We start from the raw sequence: 17,893 nt of genomic DNA, 5'->3' as shown, positions 1-17,893 counted from the left end.
CTAAATCTTGATTGTACACTAAGTTGAAAATTAAACCAGTTAGAAAATAAATGAACTGGTATTCTTTGTTGTATTTCTAGCAGAACTGGAAAATGAAAATAGAGATGTGGGGGTGTCCAAGTGATTACTCAGTGACTTCAAACTCAGGGGCACCATGTCCTGGGAGAAAAGCTGATTGATTTGTAGAAGAGAAAACCAACAATAACAACTGAAGGGGGGAAGCAAGATGATTGCCCTCTGAGATGTGTGAGAAGAGCAAGACTGAAACCCAATTATTGCAAGCCCCCAGTTGTAAATGTTAAAGTGTGCAGATTTGACCAGGCCGTGCTCTTCTGGTGTTTCCAGAGCAGAAATGGCAACCATCTCTATGCCCGACCAGCTGAAATTTCTGTGGTTTTTGGTATTACCACAAGTAGAAATACTGCAAAAAAAATTTCTTGCAAAGTACTGAATTGATACGGATTTTTAAAGCTTTATCTCGTGTTTTTTTTTTTTTTTAAATTTTTTTTTCAACGTTTTTATTTTTATTTTTGGGACAGAGAGAGACAGAGCATGAACGGGGGAGGGGCAGAGAGAGAGGGAGACACAGAATCGGAAACAGGCTCCAGGCTCCGAGCCATCAGCCCAGAGCCTGACGCGGGGCTCGAACTCACGGACCGCGAGATCGTGACCTGGCTGAAGTCGGACGCTTAACCGACTGCGCCACCCAGGCGCCCCTAAAGCTTTATCTCGTGTTTAAGATACACTGTTACTAGCACTATTACATAGCACCTACCTCGATGCTTTGAATAGGTGGTTGGTTACGTGTCATACTCAAGAAGTGAGGGGGAAGTGTTTCAGGTTTTGTTGTGTTAATTTTCTGACTGGTTGATTTTTGCCAAGTATTCTTATTTTGTAATAAAATTCAGGGCAGTAATACAATATACGCTTACAAAATGGATCTCCATAAAATTCCCTAACAAGAAGTGGAATTCTAATGATGTTAATTTCAGGCCTTGTGGAAGGTTAGTTGGGAAGAGATTTTTTGGCTTCAGGGTTTATATCTTTCGAATCACCCTGTTCCCAGGGATCTGCCCTGATGCTTTGCTGTGTGAATCAAAATGAAATATGGATATAGCAAGTAAAGGATGATTATTAGGTTTGTTATGAACATATAACTCTGTTTGTACTGAGTAACGTAGACCACGCTGCTAGAAAGAAAGGATTTGCATGAGTCACTTTGATCCTAATATTGGAGAATACATCCGTTACACATACATTAAAAAATACATAACACATCATTAACAGAAGGTAGTTTGATCATTTGTGGAGTAATTCAGAGATGTGCTTGTTTCGGTGGTATATCCTTCTTCACTTCTTAACTTGTGCTTGCTGGCTTGCAGCAAAAACCATATAATGAGACACTGAAGTGTTAAGTACCATACGGCATAGCGTGAGTGATTGAGAGGTACCTTTCCTTGTGTTATTTTCTTGAGGAAAAGATTTCCAAGTTAAGGAGTATTAAAAAAACTAAACAAGACAAAACAAAACCAACCACCTGGGGCTCTTTTCTTCTTTCAGCACAATTTTCTAATATGATTTGATAATCACTAATGTAGGGGAATGGTAGAACTTCCAACTGTTTATTACATTTGGGCTGATCTAATTTCACATTTGATCATTCTGATGGTCTTTTGCTGGGTTTACCTAGCACTTATTTTTACCTTCATTCTAGCAAGTTACAATTTTATTTAGAAAGAAGCTCAAGTCACTGACTTTAGGTTGCGTAGATGTTAGTTTGATTTCCATCTCTTATTCTTTTATAGAAATTAGTGTACCTATGAAACCTGTCAACAAAATCAAGATATTTTAAGATTTTATTAAGAGGTTTTAAGATTTCACTTTTTAAGTAATCTCTACTCCCAGTGTGGGACTTGAACTTATAACCCTGAGATAAGAGTTGTACACTCCACTGACTGAGCCAGTCAGACACCCTAAGACCTTTAGATGTTGTAATAATTTTTCTTGGAGGACATCATTCTCCTCCATCCTGAAATGAGAGAAAATTAGTGGGGTGACCCAAAGTCTGCATAATATTTTAAAAAGATGTTCTATGAACATTTGTTCTCTTTTGGTTTTCTTTTAAGGCAGTCGAAAGATAACTTTCTTTTTCCTTAGGAGAATAAGGTATATTTATACAAAAAACCTTTCAGTGTTCTCTGATATTTATTTCAAGTGACAGTCGGTAAAGAACTATTGGCATTGCCAGTAGAACATTGGAAGCTTCTGTCTCGCAGTCTTTGGACTGGAACTTGTAATTAGGACAGAATTTTCAATATCTTCCATTGCTGGCATGCGGTAGAGGGAAGTGTCACTATAGAAGTATGTATATAATGCTATTACTTTTTCAGCATTGTATTTTAAGAGTTTTTTTTTTTAAATATTAGCAGTGAAAACATATTCCATAGCATGTTTTTATAAGTTGAACTGTTCTAGATGTCTTGGAATTCATCTTTAAATGAATTTTAAAATTAGAGATAATTACAGACTCACAGGAAGTTACAGTTATAGTACAGAGAGGCTCCATATACACTTCCTCCAGTTTCCCCCAATGGTAACATCATACATAATTATAGTGCAGTATACAAATTAGAAAATTTACATTGGTACAGTCTATAGATCTCTATCGGAGGGAGCATTTTTTGAATCCTTTTGTAAATCATACTGTTCTTTTATAACATAATAATTTCTTAATTATTTTTCTAGTGGTGAGAGATTTTTAATTAGTTTTCTTTAACTTAAGATGAGCATTCAAGGTAATTATGGACAGAGGGGCTCCCAGGTCCTGCTGAGGAGAGTTCCAGGTTGCTCAAATGTGTGTTTTTTTTTAAATTAAAATATAATTTGACGTTATGTAAATTTAGTGTGTATAATATGTTGGTTTGATGTATTTATATTGTAATATTATTGCCTTTGTAGTAATAGCACCTCTGTCACCTCACGTAATTGTTATTTCTTTTTCGTAAGATCTAGTCTCTTAGCAAGTTTGATTATAATACAATATTATTGTCTATACTCATGTATTGTACATTAGATCTCTAGGACTTATTTACTGCTAGTTGCAAGTTTGTGTCCTTAAACAACATCTCTCCTATTCCCCCACTTCCCAGCCCTGGTAACCACCTTTTAACTCCCTGTTTTCGTGAGTGTGGTTCTTTTAGATTCCACATGTAAGTGATATCCTGCAGTATTTCTCTGTCTGACTTATGTTAGTTAACACAGTTTGCTCAAGTTCCCTGTTGTTGAAAATGGCAGGATTTCTTTTTTTCTCGTGGATGAATAATATTCCATTGTACCTATATATACCACATCTTCTTTATCCATTCATCCATTGATGAGCTTTTAGGTTTTTTCCATATTTTGGCTATTGTGAATAATGTTGCAGTAAACTTGGGAGTGCATGTATCTCTTTTATATCCTATTTTCATTTTTTTTATATCCTATTTTCATTTCCATTGGGTATATACTCAGAAATAGGATTGCTAGATCATATGGTAGATCTATTTGTAATTTTTTGAGGAGCATCCATATTTTTCCATAGTGGTTAAACCAAGTTACATTCTCAGCTTACATTAGAAAATGCTTTTTTAAAAAATGTATTGATATAAGAATTTTTGGGTGCTAACATGAGTATTAAGTAATCAGGAGAAGTGAGTATTTTAACTATATCCTATGCCAGTTATCAATTTATTGCCTCTTGGTTCCAGATCTACCCTCTTACCTTATCTACTTATGTATTTCTTCTTTGCGCAAGCACACTATTAAATTGAGCCAGTAGAGGGTGCTAGAGAGACACTGCAAAAGAAGGGTCTTCTCTTTTATGGTTCTGGTGCGATGTGGTGGTTGTTTCTTGCTCTAGCTGTAGGTTCTGGGATGTCCAGTGGTGCTGTGCTCCAGCTGTGCAGCCAGTGCATGCACTCCCTCCTCGAGCTCATAGTCCTAGTCCTGGTTCAGCAAGATCTTCCTGTGGACCTCCAGACACAGACACTGTGGACTTCGGGCCCTACACCATTCTGCCAGTGAGCTGGCTCCAGGAGTTCTGATTTCCTTTATTTTTACTTGCCTACCTGCACCCAGTGGGCTGTGTCCTGCTTGCTTGTGGTCCAGCTTTGCCTGGGAAGTCTAGCAAATTTGCCATCTACTGTGCTACAGTCCTACCTTTTGTAGTAAGCTGTTAGAATACCAGCTTTAGGGAGAAGATCCTCCTTCCAGGTTTGCTCTTTCTTGGTGTTCTCTCCCTCAGCCTTAGGGTATTCTTTAGAATTCTCTTTATAGTTACTCTCCTATTATAGTTAATAATTCCTTATAGTAAACTTTCCATGGTCAAATTACTGTATTTTCTTTCCTAATTGGATTTCAATTGACTAATTGAATTAGTACCTAATAAAATCAACCAGTCCCATAAAGTTTCAAATACATTTCAGGGGACTGGGAAGAAAGTGGTTATTTTAGATATTTTTTTTTTTTTTGGTGTCATAATAATAATAGTGACAAGAATTAAAAACTAATGATTTCTACCCTATGTCCATTTCTACCCCGAGTGTTTAATGCACAGTTTTTTTCATACGAAAGAAGTCCTATAAAGTAAATTATCCTTTGGGTTAAATTTCTTAGTGTGTGGGGGAGGAAGCATGTTATTTTGCAGGGTGTCTTGGTATTCTTCCTAAAGCCTTATTCAGTTTGACTCCTCTGTATGATGTTTTTTGGTGGAGAGGGGCAAGGAGAGGTGTTAAGTATCTCTAGATATAATTATTTTACATTACTAGTAAGAATTATTTAAGTACTAATATTTTGTCCTTTATAATGGCAGTTCAGTTTTTTTTTTAAGATCTTTGGTTCATTTGAAGAGGTAGGAAGAACTACATAAAATGTTATTTTTGTATAGGAGAACATTAGGCAATTAACAAAAGTTAACTAAGTTACATGTGAAATTTTGTATTTGTGCTTTATTGATTTGGTCTAACTGTTTTAATAAGTTTACTCACCTTTTTTATTCTCACATTTTCTTTCTTTTCTTTCTTTGAATTTCTTTCTTTCCTTTTCTTTCTTTCTTCTTTCTTTCTTCCTTCCTTCCTTCCTTCCTTCCTTCCTTCCTTCCTTCCTTCCTTCCTTCCTTCCTTCCTTCCTTCCTTCTTTCCTTTCCTTTCTTTCTCTCTCTTTCCCCTTCCTTCCTTCCTTCCTTCCTTCCTTCCTTCCTTCCTTCCTTCCTTCCTTCCTTCCTTCCTTCTTGTGTGTATGTGCACAGCAGGCAGGGTAGGGGCATAGGGAGAGCAAGAGAGGGAATCTTAAGCAGGCTGGCAGGCTGCCTGCCCAGTGCAGGGCTTGATTATGTGAGGCTCTGCCTTACAACTATGAGATCATGACCTGAGCCAAAATCAAGAGTCATACACTTAACCAATTGAGCCACCCAGGCGCCCCACCTCATGTTCTTTTTCTAATTGTTACATGTTTTCTTTAAAGTTTGTTATATATTTTGGCAAGTTATTTCATTATTCCACTATACTGTAGAAGATTGTTATTTTTTTCATAACTGATCAAAACTTTATATAGCTTGATTCAAGGTTTTTATTTATTTTTTTAAAGTTTATTTATTTTGAGAGAGAGTTCAATAAGGGGGGGGGGGGCACAGAGAAAGAAGGAGAGAGAGACTCCCAAGCAGGCTCCATGCTGTCAGTGCAGAGCCCAATGTAGGGCCTGATCTCACCAACTGTGAGATCATGACCTGAGCTGAAATCAAGAGTCAGGCACTTAACTGACTGAGCCACTCAGGAACCCCTAGTCAGAGAGAGAGAGAGAGAGAGAGAGAGAGAGAGGGAGAGAGAGCGAGCGAGCAGGGGAGAGGGGCAGAGGGAGAGAATCTTTTTTTTTTTAATTTTTAAAAAATGTTTATTTTTGAGACAGAGAGAGACAGAGCATGAATACGGGAGGGGCAGAGAGAGAGGGAGACACAGAATCGGAAGCAGGCTCCAGGCTCTGAGCCATCAACCCAGAGCCTGACGCGGGGCTCGAACTCACGAACTGCGAGATTGTGACCTGAGCTGAAGTCGGACGCTCAACCGACTGAGCCACCCACGCGCCCCAGAGGGAAAGAATCTTAAGCAGGCTCCACACTCAGCACGGAGCCTGATGTAGGGGCTTGATCCCATGACCCTGGGATCATGACCTGAGCCAAAATCAAGAGTTGGATGCTCAACTGAGACACCGAGGTGCTCAAGTCTTTTAAATGGAATTGAACTCCTGAGGAATCTATATTATTTTACACACAGATGGCATTGTTTTATATTAAAGTTCTCTTAAAATGTAAATATCAAGATAGGGCTGTATAGAAGAGAGTTAACAAAGTAGGGCCGAAACTGCTATTCCTAAAGGTCTGTTTGTAGGGTTTGTTCTTCTTCTTCTTTTTTTAGTGTTTGTTTATTTTTGAGAGAGAGAGAGAGAGAGAGAGAGAAAAAAAGAACGTGAGCTAGGAGAGGGGGTGGGAGACTCAGAATCTGAAGCAGGCTCCAGGCTCTGAGCTCTCAGTACAGGGCCCAGTGTGAGACTCAAACTCGTGAACTGCAAGATCATGACCTGAGCCGAAGTTGGACTCTCAACCAATTGAGCCAACCAGGCGCGCCCTGTAGGGTTGGTTCTGGAATGGCATCTGGAAACTTGGATTTCGGAGAGGTTCCCACCATTCCCAGAACTGTGCCTAAACTGTACAGCGTGATTTATGCTGAACACTTGCTCTCCTTCTGGAATCTGGAATTTTGTTATGTCCTAGGCAGAGGATGCTTGTATGACCAGCCCTCAGTAAAAACCTTGGATACTGAGTCTCTCACTTGCCCTGGTAAACAACTTTTCACACGTCTCATCTCATTGCTGGAGGAATTAAATGCATCCTCTGTGACTCCACAGAACGAGGACTCTGAACTTTACCCCTTGTGCCTTTTCCCTGTGCTGATTTTGCTTTGTATCTGTTCATTCTAATAAATCATAGCCATAAATGCAACTATGTGCTGAGTCCTGTGAGTCCTCCTAGCAAATCTTCGAACCTAGAGTGGTCTTGGGGACTCCAACACAAGAGCATTTTGCTATAAGTAGGTTTTCATGCAGGGACCACATCTAAGATTATTATTTCCTTTCTTGGGGATGTATGTATGTGTAGCTTTTATTGATTGTAGAAAATAAGCTTTTGCCTAATTGAAAGTCTCTTTATTGAAGATATAGGACAGCTTTTTCAGACCTTGTCTTTTAGGGAGCAGTAGCATTTGTGAGATGAGGTTATGAGCTAATGCATAGTATATATGTTTTTGGGTTTACAATTTCGCAAATTCGTTAACTGAGAGTGTCTTTGGATACCCAGCAGTAGTTACCTTTCCTCGATGCACTTCAAATAAAAACTCCTCCACACTCATATAGTCTGTTCGCATTCCTATCCCCCATCAATAATAGGAAAGGGATGCCCAGAATTCCATGTTCCTCTGGTAGTACTGCCCCTTCCTTGACTCGTGCACCCTGGTTGTCCCAAACTGGAGTAAAGCAGGGTATTCCAGAGCTGTGCATGCTCTTGCCACTGTTCTTCTTCCTACCCTGAACCTTTAGCCCCACTGAATTTTGTTTCTGTTTTGGCTGTTTCAGGCCTTGTAAGACATCCAAGACTCTTGGGTTTTCCATCAATACTCAAATCCTGATCCCCACATGACTCTGTATATCCTGTCTTCTGACTCCTGTTGTCCATGTTTACCCAGCTTTTGGGACATTCCATTTTACACTCTGGAACTCATAGTCCATCATAAGCACAGTTTCTTTAATCTTCAACCTGATTCTGAATGTTGCCTTCACTTTATATAAACTGGGCTTGCCCTGAGTCTACTGCTTCTCAAGTGATGGCTGTTTTCTCTCCTCCCCTGCCTTTGTACCTTGGCCTGGAGATGTGTGAGTATCCTTTGAATGTCCTTGCTTCTTCCAGACTGTTTTCCTCTTCCCTCCTTAGAAACTCACAGCTTCAAATTTGATGCTTTCAGACTTTCCCATCTGCTAGCCTCTATTGTTGCAGTTATCTACACATCCTTGGGATTCCCATCATTCTTTGAAGATTTTAGCTCCTGGCTTACTGTCATTCTCCAATCATTAGGCTTTTCCTAAGTTATAGCAGTTTCACTATCTATATAGATGGTTTTTCTAATAACCTAGCTTCTTAGTTTTTTTGATCTCATTCTCTCCAAAGACCTTTCTTCCTCCCTACTTCAGCCACCTGCTTCAAGGGTCATAGTCTGGAATTTGTCATTACCATTGACTGTACTCCCTTCATAATCTTAGTATCAAGTATCCTACTGTCTGATCAGTACTTCTTATCTGTCTAATTCATTCTCATTTTCTCAATTCCATTAATTATTTGATCTCACTGAGACTAATAATCTATGGTCCTATCATGTTTTCTGTCCCTCACCCACTTACTTCATGATTTTACTTTTTTTACTTGTCTCCATCCCAACTTAGATTCCATTATCTACCTTTATAAATTATTCCTTTATATACTCCCACAACTCCCTTGCTCTCTTTTCCATCTTTCTATTCCTCTGGCATATTCCCATCTCTGGTTAATTCTAGCTTTCTCCTTTGCACCAACACTTGTTATAACTGAATGCAGCTGGGAAAATAAACATATAACCATGCTGATTGGCTTTACTTCAAATTCATGACCACAACCTCAGGTGTACTTTTGTGTTGTTAGCATCCCTATTTCATTTTACTAGACAACCTATTTCATGTCTCTCCTAGGCTATTTCACATCTTCTGTTTAAAAGTGCATCATGTCTTCTACATGTTTACGCTCAGCCAATTATCTCTTCTTGTTTTTTTATTTTTTTATTTTTTTTCAATGTTTATTTATTTTTGGGACAGAGAGAGACAGAGCATGAACGGGGGAGGGGCAGAGAGAGAGGGAGACACAGAATCAGAAACAGGCTCCAGGCTCTGAGCCATCAGCCCAGAGCCTGATGCGGGGCTCGAACTCACGGACCGCGAGATCGTGACCTGGCTGAAGTCGGATGCTTAACCGACTGCGCCACCCAGGCGCCCCTCTTCTTGTTTAAGATAATAGAAACAATAATAGAACTTTAGATATTCCTATCACCGTGTCTGCCAATTTATCTCATCTGTACCATATATTCTGCCTTTTCTCTTATTACTTTGGATGAAATGTGCATGCTCTTATGGCAAGCTTTCTTCTTGTATAGATTTTATTCTATGTCTCCTTCTTGATGACATTATTTTAGCTGTCTTTCCTCTACCACACTTGCTTCTTAGTTACCTCATCCAATCGCTTTAAATATATGACTTCAAATATAATCTATAAATGAATGACTTCTAAATTTTTAATCTCAAACCTGAGGTCTCTTCTGAATTGCAAATTTATATAAATATAGGTCCACAACTTTAGGATCTTCATTTGGCATTCGTTTGTTTGTTTGTAGCAGCTTTATTCGTAATTGCCAAAAGTTGGAAGCACCCAAGATGACTTTTAGTATGTGAATGAATAAACAAAGTACATGGAGGCAGTGGAATATTCAGCACTAAAAACAGGTGGCCTATCAAGCTGTGAAAAGAAGGGACCTTCAATGCATATTGCTATGAAAGAAGTCCATCTGAAAAGGCTACTGTGACGCCAAACGTATGACATTCTAGAAAAGGCAAACCTATGGAGACAGTAAAAAGATCGGTAGTCAGGATTTGGAAGGAAGGGAATATTGAGTAGATGCAACATGAAAATTTAAGAGCAGTGAAACTGTTTTGAAACTATCATGGTGGATATAGGCGGTCATTATATACTTGTCAAAGCCCAGAGACTGTACGACACGAAAAGTGAACCCTGTCATGAACTATGGGCTTTGGGTGATCAGGATAAGCCAATGTAGGTTCAACAAATGTACCACACTGGTGCAGGATGTTGATAGTAGAGGAAGGGGTTGGGGCAGTATTTCAGAACCCTGTACTTTCCGCTCAATTGTTCTGAAAGCCTAAAACTACTTAAAAAAGAAATCTAGTAATTAAAACAAAACTAAATTATATTCTGTGTAACTAGATATTTAAAGTAGCAGTAGCAGTCACTTCTTGGCAAACCTGAAGTACAGAGTCCGGACATTTATATCTGTACTCAAGGCATCAGCAACACTGAGAATGGCTAGGACACAGCACAGCAGTCACTAGGGTGGAAGTCTGCGTATCTGTGGGCTCTCCACCACTTACTCTTTATTAAGCTATGGCCATCTGAAGGGAATGGTGTTGGTGTGTTCAAACCAGGTCACTTCTCCCTCCCCACTGCAATGGATTGTTTCATCATTTTCTTATTTCTCTTAGCACATTCAGTGCGTAACATGTTATCTTTTGGGCCTAGGGATGGGAAAGTGCAGGTGGGTAACGGGAAGAGGGAGGTCATCCTTTTGGGAGCGTCAGGCCCGGGCCTGACCTGCATGGAGCTGCAGGCAAAGCCAACATTCTATGTCTGACAAGAGAGTTCTGCCATGGACCACACACCACTAGACACCAGAGGCTTGCAGCACAAAGATCTCAACAGAAGCAGGAATGTATTATGAATTCACAGCCTTAGATCGTTTGGCTCTTTGCAGTGGTTCTTGACTGTGCTGCCAACATGCCTTCCTGTGCTGAAGTTATCACTTCAACTGTATTAATTTCTTCCTCTTTCTCACTTTTCTTACAACTTTTCCAAATCCTTCATCTCTTGGCCACCATCTTGCATTTCCTCAGACATGACTGCAGTTTGGCCTTTGGTGATGTTTAGGAATATTCTGGTTTCTTTCAGAGTAAGCATGTTTCTGGAGCCTCACATAAACCTGTATTTTCCGGCCATCAGTACTCAAATTGTTGGTACCAGTTTTGCAGATTGTCCCAAGCCACTTTATCAACTGAAGGCAAATTGGTTGGCAAGGGAAGGATTGGTGTATTACAACAACCATTTTTGGGGAAAATCTTGAATTGTTCATTCATTTGAGGATGATGAACTTTGTCTCAAGTGTCTTCAGGCTGACTTATGAAGTTGAAAAAACACTTAGTTCCATTTGATATTCTTCATCAGGCTCCTCATTAACTGGAACCAATGTGAGAACCACATTTTCTTCCTCTAATGTTGCCTCAGAGAAATTCTTGTTGTTTTCATAATTTGCGACTTTTCTAGGAACGTTCAGAGGAAGGCAAAGCCAGTAATGTTAGGATATCTTCTGCTCACTCCTTTTCACCTCTTCATTTAGCATTTTAAGGTTATTTATTCAAAACTCAAACTCTTGATTCCCAACCCTGTTCCAAACCTGTTCCTCCCATAGTCTCCCCTGTCTTACCAATTTGTAACTTGATCCTTCCATTGACTCAGGGTGAAAAACTTGGAGTCAGATCTTTCTTCCTGTACACCTAATTCCTCAGTAAATCATATCAGTTCTACTACTAACTATATAAAGAAAGATAAAACTCCAGATGGAAGAGATAAAACAAAAATGTATCAATAGACATGGAAGAAAGTGTAGATGAAATAAAGAGTAGAAGAAAAAAAGGAAGTGAAATTAATAGCTGGGAAAAAAAAAGCAGGGAGTCCAGATGGAATCACTATTATTCTTTATATATATCATATATATATTGTATATATAAAATATATTTTATGCTTATATATACTATGCATTTTATATTATATATATTTAAATGTTTATATATATACATATTTAAATGTGTGTGTGTGAGAGAGAGAGAGAGAAAGAGAGAGAGAGAGAGAGGAATTGACGTGGGCTCTGTGCTGACAGAAGAGAACCCAGTTCAGGGCTTGAACTCATGAACTGTGAGACCATGACCTGAGCCAAATTCAGATGCTTAACCACTTAACCAACTGAGACACCCAGGTGTCCCTGGAATCACTTATTATTCTTATTCAGTAAAATTTGCTGAAGTTGTGTATGTTTTACATTTTCTCATATAATTGATTTTATAATTTTTTGCTGATCTTTGTCTCTACCTACATTTGATTTACCTTTGTGTAGGAGAAAACAAGCCCTTGTTAACCAGTAGTAGCTAGGGGGAAAAATTTTATTTTTTGCCATGCTTTGTGAGGTTTTTGAATTGTGTTTACAGGTATATTCAGGTACATTCAATTATAAAAATACTTGCAGTTTTGCTTTTATTTAATCTTATATCTGGTATATGCAAAAGCCTAAATAATGTATCATTATCCAGATTTCTTGTATTATTCCTACTGAATAGTAAAGCAAAATAATTGATTTACTAAATGTTTTTAGCAGTGATTAGGCCAAGTGTTAGATTTTGAAATTTATTGGTTTGTTTTAATATTTTTTAATTTTATTTTCTATCTGACTATAGCTAAGTTCTCTTTTTATATTTGAAAGGTGTTAGTAAAAGTATTTATATTTGAAAATGGTTCTGCATTTCAAATTTCAATCCATTATAATGTGGGAGTTACTGCCCCTGGATGGTATGTTTGGAGGTTGTTGTATGTTCTTGAAGTTTACTGGTTGATAATTTAAAAAAGAGAAGAAAAAGACCTAAAAATATTACTTCTTCTTTAATAGCCTCTTTGTAGATTAAATTCTGTGTACTGATAGCAAATCTAAAGCAATCCTAAGCATCTATTTTAAATTATTTTTTTCCTAGTAATTAGTCCTAGTGTTCCAGGTAATCTTAGGGGGAAAGTAAAAATTTCCCACCTGAAGATTGGAAAGAAAAGAACAGCCAGTGTTTTAAACCTGTTTTGCTTACAAGTATAAAACTTAATGGAGAGACTTCTTCCTGTGACTGATGGCATTGAAGCTAGTAAAGTTCTTAAGATCACAACTGTGGAGTCTTTGATCTGGATTTGGATCCTGGCTCTACAATGACCTTGGCCAAGTTATTTAACTTGTCTGTGCTTCAGTTTCTAATGTGTAAGTTGTGAATAATACCTCTTAAGAATTTGGAGAGGAAAAAATTGGGTAATACCTGTGAAGTATTCGGAATAGTCCCTGACTCAGAATAAATGCTTAATAAATGCTTTTTGTTATTACTGTTGGTGGTATTATCACTAGTACCACAATCATGATCGCTACTGAGACTGTTTTGAGTGATAAGTGGAAATCAGAGTAGCCTGCAGAATCGGAGTAGACTGCTACATGAGAAGGCAAAGCTGTGGCTAGATTTTTTAGAACTTATGTGTATAGACAAGGAGGCATTATTTTACAGTTATGATAATGCACAAATTTATGTTACTTTGGTTTAGTTAAGTAACACCAGTCCTATAGCCACGTGGTTCAAATTTTTGTCACCATGGTATATTAATTTTGAGTAATTGTAGAAAGTGAAAACTTTGCTGTTAACTCTTCAGTGCACTGTCACTACATAAGTACAGGATCAGTGACCAGTCACATCACTTCATTCACATTCTGTTGATAGTGGTCACAGCGTATCTGTTGCTTAGTTAACTCTCAGACCACAGAGTGTGTTGTTGTGTTGCTCCTTACCACTCAGTGGGAAGCCTCCTGAACGTTTCACAAAAATGGATAATTGAAAGAGTTGGCCAACAAAGATCAAAGTGCAGGAAAGAAGTGGAAAGTGAAATTTCATGCAATCTTAGAAGATTTGGAAATGGTGACAGCAGAATGAGAACAGGACGAGACCTAAGCCCTGTGTGAAGCTGTGGTATGAGCTGTTCTGAAAAAGTCTGACGGACTCTGATGGACTCCATCATCTTTAAGTTCAGTAGGAATAGAAAGGTGCTTAAGGTTGAAATGAAGCATTTACTTCTACTTTGGATGAAGACTGCAACAAAAACTAAAATTCTAGTTAGTTTTGCTAGCGTTTAAGCCAACATTTTGAAGTTAGTTGCCACATTGAATGGGAACGATAATTACAGGACTGGAGACGATGCAGTTTCTTAGCTAAGTTTTGGAAGAAATATGGTAGAAGCATGCTGTTAAAAACATTCATGCATCATGACAGGAAGCAGCAGTGAATAGTATGCATGTGGCATGGCAGAACCTTTAGTGCCCTGTACAAATAACTCTGAGGGATTTGAACAGGACGTAGATGGAATTAGAAAGGAATAGGACCACGGGAATGTTGACATTGCCACTATTCAGTGGAATCTAGATAGGCAGGCAGAGGATTAATCTAGCAGCATAAATAAAGTGGTTGTGATGAAAAGGATAAATGTCGCAGAGGAGGTGATGCCAGCAAAAGCTTCACATTAAAGGAGCCCTCAGAGACCTTTCATAACATTAAAAGTGCAAAGGAGAAAATGTTGGAAGCTGATTCAGACTTATAAAGGAACGTGAGTTCCTCAAAGAAAAGACGCTTACCCCATGTCGTGAATTGTATGAGAGGAAAGCAAGCACTGTTCAAGCTAGTCTTAATAATTGTTTCCAAAGAAGCAAAACACCTTAATTGTCAACGTTTCTAAGCGCTTTAAGTTACAAGGGGCTAAATAAGTTTCACTTTTTTTTCTCCATTTCTTTATATACTTAAAACTGACAGTAAAGAGTTTTTTAAAGTTTTGACAAAACAACAAAAAAGTTGTTTGCAAAACAATCATAATTTTTCCCATTGATTATAACATCGCTTTGTACAGTTTTGGCTTGTGTGGTTATTTTAATGGTTCCCCGTACTGTGCGCAGTGAGGAATACCTGTGTATCTATCTCTACTTGATCCCTTTAGTCAGGGAAAAGCAATCCCAACATTTCTCACCTGGAAGACTTTTCCAACTATCTTTTTTTTTCTTTTTTTTTAACTTCTTTAGTGTGAGACTGGGATTCCAGTTTTTTCAGAATTTAGCTTGTAGTGTGTTTGTATATTCTGAAAAGAAATCTAATTGACTTACAGCTTTTCTTTGTATTTCTGTTTACCTCTTTCTGACATACTGTCACTTTTCATTTTAACAACGAAAGTTCAGTTAAGAGACAGTGTTCCTTGACTGGTGTTGGTAGATGTTTGCCTCCTTTCCTTTTCCTTTCTTCCCTTCTTAATTTTTATCGGTAGTCTTCTAGCAGCATAAATGGTGGTAAATAGAATCCTAATCATTTGATGGACTAAAAGCAAAAGTAAAAAAATTCAGTTTCCTGTTGCAGGACATTAACATACCATCTTTGTTTTTCTCACTTTTTTCCATTTCTGAAGTCTAAAGCAGTGCTAGATATGCTGAGTTTTGGTGATTGTATGGATGCTAACTTGCTGTTAAAAGCTCTGTTTTGAGTAAAAACTCATAGGTATTATGGAAGGCTAAACTTTCTCTCTTTTTTTTTAAGGTTTTTTTTTTTTTTTTTTTTTGAGAGAGAGAGAGAGACAGACAGACAGACAGCATGAGTGGGGGAGGAACAGAGAGAGAGGGAGACCCAGAATCTGAAGCAGCCTCCAGGGTTTGAATTGTCAGCACAGAGCCTGATGGGGTGCTCAAACTCACAAACCGCAAGATTGTGACCTGAACCAAAGTTGATGCTTAACTGATTGAGCTACCCAGGCACCCCAGACTTTCTCTTCTTAATAGTGGCAATTGTAATAATAATTTATAATTGGCAACTGCTTTATAGTTTACAGTGTATTTTCACCATGAGGTTTTTCATCTTTACATTAACAGTGAGCCTGTAAGCGATAACATTTGTATTTCAGAAATGTCGAAAGTGAGATGTTGCAGTGTATAACTTGTCCTGGGTCACATAAGGGATTTATAATATTTTCTGATAGGCTAGGGAGACGACAGAGTTCAATGTATAGAAGACCAGCAGTTTTGGATCATGGATATGGACTTGCATCCCAGTCCTTTAACGTAATAGCTTTGTTCTGACAAATCACTTCTACCTTCCTGAAAACAAGCTTTGTCATTTTTCATATGCAGATTGTCTTGAAATGTAAAAGGCAGTAATATAGTAATGTCTGACTTAAGGTTGGCTTGGGCTCAGTTGGTTAAGCGTCTGTCTCTTGGTTTCGGCTCAGTCATGATCTCACAGTTTTGTGAATTCGAGCCCTGTCTTGGGCTCTGTGCTGGCAGCACGGAGCCTGCTTGGGATTCTTTTTCCCCTCTCTTTCTACCCCTTCCCTGCTTGCGCTGTTGCTGTCTCTGTCTCTGTCTCTTTCTCTCTAATAATAAATAAACTTAAGAAAAAGTTAAGTATCTGTTACAATTAATGTAATAATATAATATCTCATTCTAAGGAGGTTTGATTGCAAGTTTTGGTCAGGTCAGCCTGTTTACTATATTATAAATAATGTTGGATATGCCTCATCTGTGCTTTATACAGCAGTCCTAGAACTTACCATATCAGGTTGTAATTCCCTGTTTACTTGTATTTTCCTCCTCCAGTAGACTGTGAACTGCTTGAGAAAACAGGTGTGATGGCAATTTTCTACATTATTTATAGAGTTAACAAGGAAAGGTTGAATGCTTTGACCTCCCCAATGAAACACTTAATATCTGCATTAGGTGTTTGTGGTACTAATAATATCTATCTAATTACTGACACATTATTCCTAATAGACCTCGCTTGTCTCTGTAGGAAGCCTGATGTGCTTTAATGAAATATAATTTTGGAAATGACTAATACAGCTTGATGGAGAAAAATTGTGCAGTCTTCGTGTTGGAAGAACTTACTTAGAGTTCATATATTATACCTCTCCCATTTTCTAGAAGAGGAAGCAGAGGCTCAAGGGAGTTAGGTGCTTTCTCTAAGGTCACAATACTGGTTGGTGGCAGGATTTTTTGTTTATAACCCAGGAAAAGAGCAGCACGTTGAAGATCATCAAAGTAAAGTGAGAGCTGTTGCCATTTAAGGAAAACCTAAACTTCCAAGGCTCTTTTTGCAGTAGAATTTAACATAAGAATATTAAGAAAATATAAAATTGTACCAATTTTACCATTCACCTGCAAGTGCCTGGCAAAAAAAAAAAAATGATGAAAAACTTTAAGTTTTCAAAAAAACAAAAAGGGATGCATACTAGATTGTTAACATTGGCTCTTAAGGGGGCTGACGTTAGAGAAAGGATAAATTATATTTTCTTTATATATTTTGGTATCCATTAATTTTTTACAATAAGTATATGACAGTAAATACAAATCTGTTCTTAAAAAAGCCGTGAGAGATGCAAGCCAAAGCAAAGCATATGGTATTGTAAGAGAAGTCTTCTGACCTCATTGACCTGACTTCTTAGTTGAGGGGACCAAATTTTATATTTGAAAAAAAATTCACTCTTTTATTCTTGCTTAGCAAGTATTTAAGCAATAATATAAGAAATAGTACAGTAAATTACATAATTAACATTTAATTTGTACAGTGTATATTATAGGAATTAATAGGGAGATTTTTCATTGTATAGTAATTACATTAAAATTATGAATATTAAAGTATTTTTTAGTAGATTCCATTTTGTTCAGTGGTACAGTAATATGTTTGAACTTTATCTTTGTCATGTACTTGATTGATTTTGGATGCCAAAAGAGAACCATGAACATGGTATCCTCAAGTACTCACAGGAAGTATATATTGTTTTACCACTTACTAGACTCATAATTGGGATAAGACTTATCTTGTTCATGGAAGAAAAAGCTGTGCTATTAGAAAGGTAAACTTTCAGAAAACAAAAAGGATCAGATTAAGTATTGATGTGTCAGCTGCCAGTATTTTGAAATGAAAAAAATCTTAACATATTTATTTACATTCTTTATCTCTGTATGAAATGTTCCATAGCATATTTAAAAATTTTGGAGAGCTGCAATACAAACCCTCTAGTAAGTGTGGCTGTGCGTTGTTGGCAGAGGGATACTGAAGACAGATCACATTGCCTCTAGATTTATAAGACCTATTTAATAGGGAAAAGAATTTGAGTAAATTGTTA

General features: G+C 37.7%; 1 protein-coding gene and 1 pseudogene across 5 annotated transcripts in view; one reads left to right on the top strand and one right to left on the bottom strand.

Moving 5' to 3' along the window:
• RABGAP1L (RAB GTPase activating protein 1 like) overlaps positions 1-17,893 on the top strand; it is a 779,355-nt gene that overhangs the window by 95,984 nt on the left and 665,478 nt on the right. The window lies entirely within an intron of this gene.
• LOC147572679 (developmental pluripotency-associated protein 2 pseudogene) lies at positions 10,325-14,374 on the bottom strand (annotated as a pseudogene).

This window comes from Puma concolor, chromosome E4, assembly GCF_028749965.1.
Source record: "Puma concolor isolate L17-30 chromosome E4, mPumCon1.1.hap2, whole genome shotgun sequence".
NCBI classification, from domain to species: domain Eukaryota; kingdom Metazoa; phylum Chordata; class Mammalia; order Carnivora; family Felidae; genus Puma; species Puma concolor.
This window is presented reverse-complemented; position numbering and strand designations above follow the sequence as displayed.